This window comes from Octopus bimaculoides, chromosome 19 (genome assembly GCF_046866305.1).
Source record: "Octopus bimaculoides isolate indiv1 chromosome 19, ASM4686630v1, whole genome shotgun sequence".
NCBI classification, from domain to species: Eukaryota; Metazoa; Mollusca; class Cephalopoda; order Octopoda; family Octopodidae; genus Octopus; species Octopus bimaculoides.
This window is the reverse complement of record NC_142946.1, coordinates 31,137,324-31,144,285: the sequence shown is the minus strand read 5'-3', so window position 1 is coordinate 31,144,285 and position 6,962 is coordinate 31,137,324.

Genomic DNA, 6,962 nt, shown 5'->3' with positions numbered 1-6,962 from the left:
ACACACAGCCATGCCTGCACAATTGTGTGTGTGTATGTGTGTGTGTGTGTGTGTGTGTGTGTGTGTCTGTGTGTGTGTGTCTGTGTCTGTGTGTATACATATATAAGGCATGTGTACACGAAGTATGATCATTGCTAGAAACAGCAGCTGTAAACTTACCGGCTGCTATTTCTAGCAATGATCATACTGTGTACACACCTGCTTTATACATTTATAATTCTACCTATATGGTGGTTTATTCTTGCTGGATATTAATGTTATTTTAATAATATTTATATTTTCATGTATGTATATATATATATATATATATATATATATATATAACTTTTTTAAAAGTGAACGAAATTTAATAGCATTTTAGAATGTCTAATGGAATTAAAAATTATTTTTATGCATTTGTGAACTTGAATGAAAGAACTTGCAGATGATGGTTTGCAAAATTCAGAAGTGGAGATTTCAGCCTTGAAGATGAAGATCGAACAGGACGTCCAATTGAGTTTGACGATAAGCTCCTTGGGGCATTACTTGAAGAAAATCCTGTATTATCAGTTGAAAAATTGGCAATAAAGTTTAGTTCAAACTATACAACTGTTCATAGTCATCTTCAACAACTTGGAAAGTTTCCTAAACTTGGAAAATGGGTGCCTCATGAATTGTCCGAAAGCAATCGCAAATCCCGTGTTGACATCTGCTCTTTGCTCCATTCTCACGAACTCATTTCACCCTTTTTGGATAGACTTGTGACTGGTGATGAAAAATGGATCTTCTATCGAAATGTTAAACGTCGTAAACAATGGCTTGGTAAAAGGTAAAAAACTTAACCACAACCGAGAAGGGAACTTCATAGGAAAAAGGTTCTTCTCTCTATCTGATGTGATTGCAAAGGAGTAATTCACTTTGAATTGTTGCCACCTAATGCAACAATCAATGCTCAAGTCTACTGTCAGTAATTAGAGCGTTTGAACCAAGCTTTGAAGAAAAAAAGATCCGCTTTAGTGAACCAAAAAGGAGTGATGTTTCATCAGGACAATGTGTGACCCCACACTGCAAAGATCACGTCACAGAAGATCGAAGAGCTTGGTTGGGGAAAAATTCCTCATCCACCTTATTCTCCCGACCTTGCTCCTTCAGACTACCATTTGTTTCGCAGTTTACAGAATCATGTAGGGGATATAACTTTCGCAAGCCAGGAGGAGATCGAAACTGACATTTCAGAGTTCTTCGCTTTGAGGCCAAAAGAGTTTTACATTGATGGGATTAAAAAGCTTGTAAATTGATGGAAGGGAGTCATAGATAATCAGGGAAAGCATTGTTACGAACACCCGCACGCGAAGCACCTCAACGAAGAGAAAACTCGCGCGTGCGCTCAGTGAGTCGGGATGTTCGCCACGACTAAGCCCAGCCGGAGCACGTAACGACGACAACAGGAAAAAGGAGGAAGAACTAACACAGGACCATACGTTGTGTAGTGAAACTAACATTTTTCTTTACATCACAATACAAAACAGAGCATAACAATAATTCATAGTACTTGCAGTAACACATGTAACAATAGTTTTTCCAAGCATTTAACAAAAGGTTTTCAATCATTACCTAATCAAAAGTTTACAATCAGAGTTTGTATATCAAGTCAATTAAAAGTTCTTTTACTTCTTTGTTTTTCTTTTCTTTGAACAACATGTAACAACAGAGTTCTCTCTTTTCTTTTCAACCATCTAACAAGAGTTAGCAAAGTTCTTTCTTTTCTTTTCTTTTGAATCAGTTAATATCACAATTAACAAGAGTTAACAAAGTTCTTTTAACATCATGTAACAACAAAGTACATTTTTCTTTAAAGAAATGCAAACAAACCTTCACCGCAAGAATTTCCTTTCCTTCAAATATCCCACTACAATCACAAGAACTGACCAAAGTAGTCTACTACAATCTTTTGCCTGCCACAACAGTTCCATCTCTCTGTCCCTCTCTCTCTCTGACTCTATCCATTTCTGCTGACTGGTACCTTCTGACCATAGCCTCTCTCTTTTAGCCTCTTTCTGTCAGACGCTCTGTTCATCTTGGTTCTCTTCACTCACTACTGGCCATCACACACTTGTTCTTCACTGGCTGCTGGCCTTTACATCAACTGCGATCCATCTTCACTCGCTGACCGCTTCCACCAACTGCTGTACGCCAACTGCTCGTCCCAATACTATCCTACCGTATTTATGACAAATACCATAGCCAACAGTGCTATGTTATCCCCTCCACAGCTGGGTCAGTTTAGTACAGTTCCTAACTTGTTTTTCTAAACTTTCGATGACCGGAAAGGGTCATCGATCACACACCTACGCTATAAATAGCCGTGCTTGTTGACAGGACAAAGGAATACCATTGTCCTCAACAACCAGAATACGGTTTCAAACCCAGCTCAGGGAATAAGGACCTAACGTTACTTTGTTTGTTTATCGGCATCTGTATCAGTATATTCATGATTAAATTTCAATACAATATAACATTTGATCACTTGTTTTCTTTATTCAAAATTTGGACAGAACTTATGGGATGACCTGATATATCATCATCAGTATCACCATCGTTTAACGTCCGTTTTCCATGCTAGCATGGGTTGGACGGTTTGACTGAGGTCCGGAAAGCCAGTAGCTGCACCAGGCCCCAATCTGATCTGGAAATATTTCTACAGCTGGACGCCCTTCTTATCGCCAACCACTCTGAGAGTGTAATGGGTGCATTTTACGTGCTACCAGCATGGGAACCAGTCAGGTGGCCTTGGCATCACTCATGTTTGGATAATGCTTTTTACGTGTCACTGGCACAGGAGCCAGTCAGGGAGCACTGCCCACAGCTATGATTTTTGGGTTTTCTGGGCTGAACAGGTCTTCTCAAACATGTCATATTGCCAGACACATCAAGTGTACTTTCAAAAGGAATGGACATGCAACACTGGCATCGGCCATAGCTGCAATCTCACTTTAGCTCCCAGGTCTTCTGAATCAAAACATATATCCAAAGGTCTCAGTCTCATGTCATTGCTTCTGTAAGGCCCAACATTCGAAGGTCATGCTTCACCACCTCATCCCATGTCTTCCTGGGTGTACCTCTTCCACAGGTTCCTTCCACAATTAAGGTGTGACACTTCTTCACACAGCTGTCCTCATCCATACATAACACATGACCATATCAGCACAGTCGTCTCTCTTGCACACCACATTTGATGCTTCTTATGTCCAACTTTTCTCTCAGGGTGCTCACACTGATATTACCCATCCAGTGGATCATACTAGCTTCATTTCTTTCAAGCCTACGCATGTCCTCTGCAATCATGGCCCATGTTTCACTGCCGTGTATCATGGCAGTTTGCACACATGCATCATACAGTCTACCTTTCATCCTGAGCAAGAGGCCCTTAGTTGCCAGCAGAGGTAGAAGTGCCCTGAACCTTGCCCAGGCTATTCTTATTCTAGTCACTACACTCTCAGAGCAATCACCCTCACTACAAACTTGGTCACCTAGGTCACGGAAGCTATCAACTACTTGTAGTTTTTCCCCCTGGCATGTGATGGAATCTGTTTTTTGTACATCTTAAGTGTTTCTTGCCACACACAAAAACTATCTTCCAATGTTGCACCTCTTATGTGTCCGTAGCTTACACCGGGTACATCTTATGGAGCTTATACCCACATCTTTTTTACAGATCGAGCAGGGCCATCTACCTGAAGGGGTTTGTGATTTGTCTGCCTTCCTAATTAAGTCTTTGGTTTTTGCTAGGTTAACCCTAAGGCCCTTCGATTCTAGTCCTTCCTTCCACCCCCTAAACTTCGTCTCTAGTTCTGGCAATAACTCAGATATTAGAGCAAGATCATCAGCATAGAGGAGCTCCCAGGGGCAGCCCGTCTTGAATGCCTTTGTTATTTCCTGGAGGGCAATAACAAGATGAATAAGAGGGGCTGAAGACTGATCCTTGGTGAGCCACTACTTCTACCTATACTCGTTGCCAACCTTCACCTTACTGACAACATCTCTGTACAGGGCTTGTACAGCTCTTACCAACCACTCATCTATCCCCAGTTTCCTCATTGACCACCAGATAAGGGAACAGGGGACCCTGTCAAAGGATTTCTCCAACTCAACAAAAGCCAAGTACAGAGGTTTATCTTTGACTAGATATTTCTCCTGCAGTTGCCTTACCAGAAACATAACATCAGTGGTGCTTCTTCCTGGCACAAAACCAAACTGCATCTCATCTAGGCTAACTCTCTCCTTAATCAGTTGGGCTATGACCCTCTCTGTAACTTTCATGACCCGATCCAATAATTTGATACCTCTGTAGTTATTTCTGTCTAAAACATCACCTTTACATTTGTAGCAGTTGACTATGGTGCTGCTACACGAGTCATTGGGTATGACTCCTTCATGAACTCCCTGATTTGTGATGCGGGTGACAAGACCATAACTCACACCACCCGATATTTTAAGTATCTCATCGGTGATTCCTGATGGGCCAGGTGCTTTCCCTGTCTTCATAGCCTTAGTTGCTTTATCTACCAGGGTACTGTGGATTCAGGTAACTGGTCCCTCAACTGGGTCAACCTTTGGCAGACTCTCCTCCTCTCCAAATTTACAGAAAACAAAAAATGAAGACAGGTGTAGGAACAATGTGTATTAGTTTAATGCTCGGGGAAAATGGAAAAGTCTTTTACATTTCAAGCCTATGCCCTTTGACAGAGAGGGAAAAACTGTGCAGAGTGTAGATAGATAGATAGATAGATAGATAGATAGATAGATAGAAAGATAGATAGACAGACAGACAGACAGACAGACAGGTAGGCAGGCAGGCAGGCAGGCAGGCAGATAGATAGATAACTGATTGAAAAGTTAGCAATAGATATAGGTAATTGAAGACGTTTTTAGGTGTAGCTGACAGTTACCTCACCTTATTTCTACTTCTTCAAGTATTGTCTTGCATATTGTTAAATCTGTTTAGTGGTGGTGGTGTGAGGGTGAAAGCAAGAACTGATGGGAGCAATAAATATATACGTTCTTTTCTACTCTAGGCACAAGGCCCGAAATTTTGGGGGAGGGAGCCTGTCAATTAGATCGACTCCAGTACGCATCTGGTACTTAACTTATCGACCCTGAAAGGATGAAAGGCAAAGTCAACCTCGGCAGAATTTGAACTCAGAACATAAAGACAGACAAAATACTGCTAAGCATTTCCCCCGGCGTGCTAACGTTTCTGCCAGCTCGTCACCTTAAATATATACATTGCCAAAAAATTTCTCATTTTGTTTTCAAATATCCATGTAAAAAACAATCTTCATTATCACACCAACTTCCTTGACCATTTATTCTATGTCGTGTCCCAATAATATCTATTTTATAACTATATTATAATACCTTTCTTGCAATTCATCTTGGTTTAATTTTCTAAACATGATTTATTCTCCCTTAATACAACATGGTGTTGGCCACTTCTACCAAGGGAACAAACTAATAATGACCTGTTGTGATATGGCTAGAAATTAGAATGATGGTGGTGGTGGTGGTGGTGGTGGTGGGGCGATTGTATAGTAACAAGATCGTGGACACAGTTTCTCTATTTGGGACAACCTGATTCTAAAAGAAATTTGTTGTAATTCAGAGTAATCACTTTAGAATATTATATTTAGTGTTGTTTCCTGAGCTAGCGAGTACTCTTCTCATTTAGATGTGTATGTGCCAATCATCCTCATAGTTTTAACTAATTTTAAGAAAAGTTTTTTTTTTCTTTTTTTGTACTATCTCAGGAGAGTTCGATGTGAATTCTGTAGGCTCACTGAATAGGAAACTAAACCAATAATGTTTCTTCTGCCTTTAAATGTGACTCTTTCAATGTCATCTTTCTAAGTTGGTACCAAAAACTAAAATCCTTATTTTTAATCACCTTCCAAGCCTTGGAAACATAACATCAAAAATTGTAAATTGCTCAACAACATCATATTTAGGGTTACATCGAGTGTAAGACGTTGATCTAAAGAAAATGTCCCCATGAATAAGTGGTGGGAACCAGAAAGGCTAAAGTTCAAAATAAATGTCTTCAATAAAAATACTTTACAAGACACTAGAATAGGGTACTTTATCTATATCTATATCTATACTATATATAAAACAGAGGTGTGTGTGTAATCGTTTTTCACGTGAAAACGGCTTCACTATTTACTTCCATACTTGTGATACATAAATAATTTGACCTCGGATAAATCTTAGGCTCTTCATTTGATTTTTTTTATCTCTAATTAAAAATAAATAATATTGCTTTATATTTAAGATTCACTTCTTTAAAAAGGTTTTTCAATGTCAACTTCCGGTACGGACGTGAAAAAACGGCGACGTCTCTCACTCTCTACTACGATCAATTACTGAAACACATATTTACGAAGTTCATAAATTTCAATATTCCGTACAAGATAGTTTTTAACGTGCTTTTATTTATACGATTTTTGGGCGTTCCATGTTCATCTCATATATTCTCTCTCTCTCTCTCTCATTCACACACTCCAGGTTTGATTTCGTTCTGAACTCGCACACTTCGTTAATTTCCGTAAATAAATTTTCTATTATTTCTTTTTTTTGGCATATGTGTGTGAGTGAAGGCGTGTGTTGTGATGTCTACGTACATACATAAATACATATGCATACATCTTTTCTGTGTGTATATCTGCACGTGTGTGTGTGAGAGAGAGAGAGACAGACAGAGAGATGTTTCAGTGACTCTCTCTCTCTCTCACACATACGTACAAGAAATGTATGACTATTTATGTATGTACGTATAATTGTCGACACACCCCTTCACTGGCTATGTCTCTCTTTGTCTCTGTCTCTCTTTGTCTCTGTCTCTCTTTGTCTCTGTCTCTCTTTGTCTCTGTCTCTCTTTGTCTCTGTCTCTCTTTGTCTCTGTCTTTGTCTCTCTCTCTCTGTCTGTC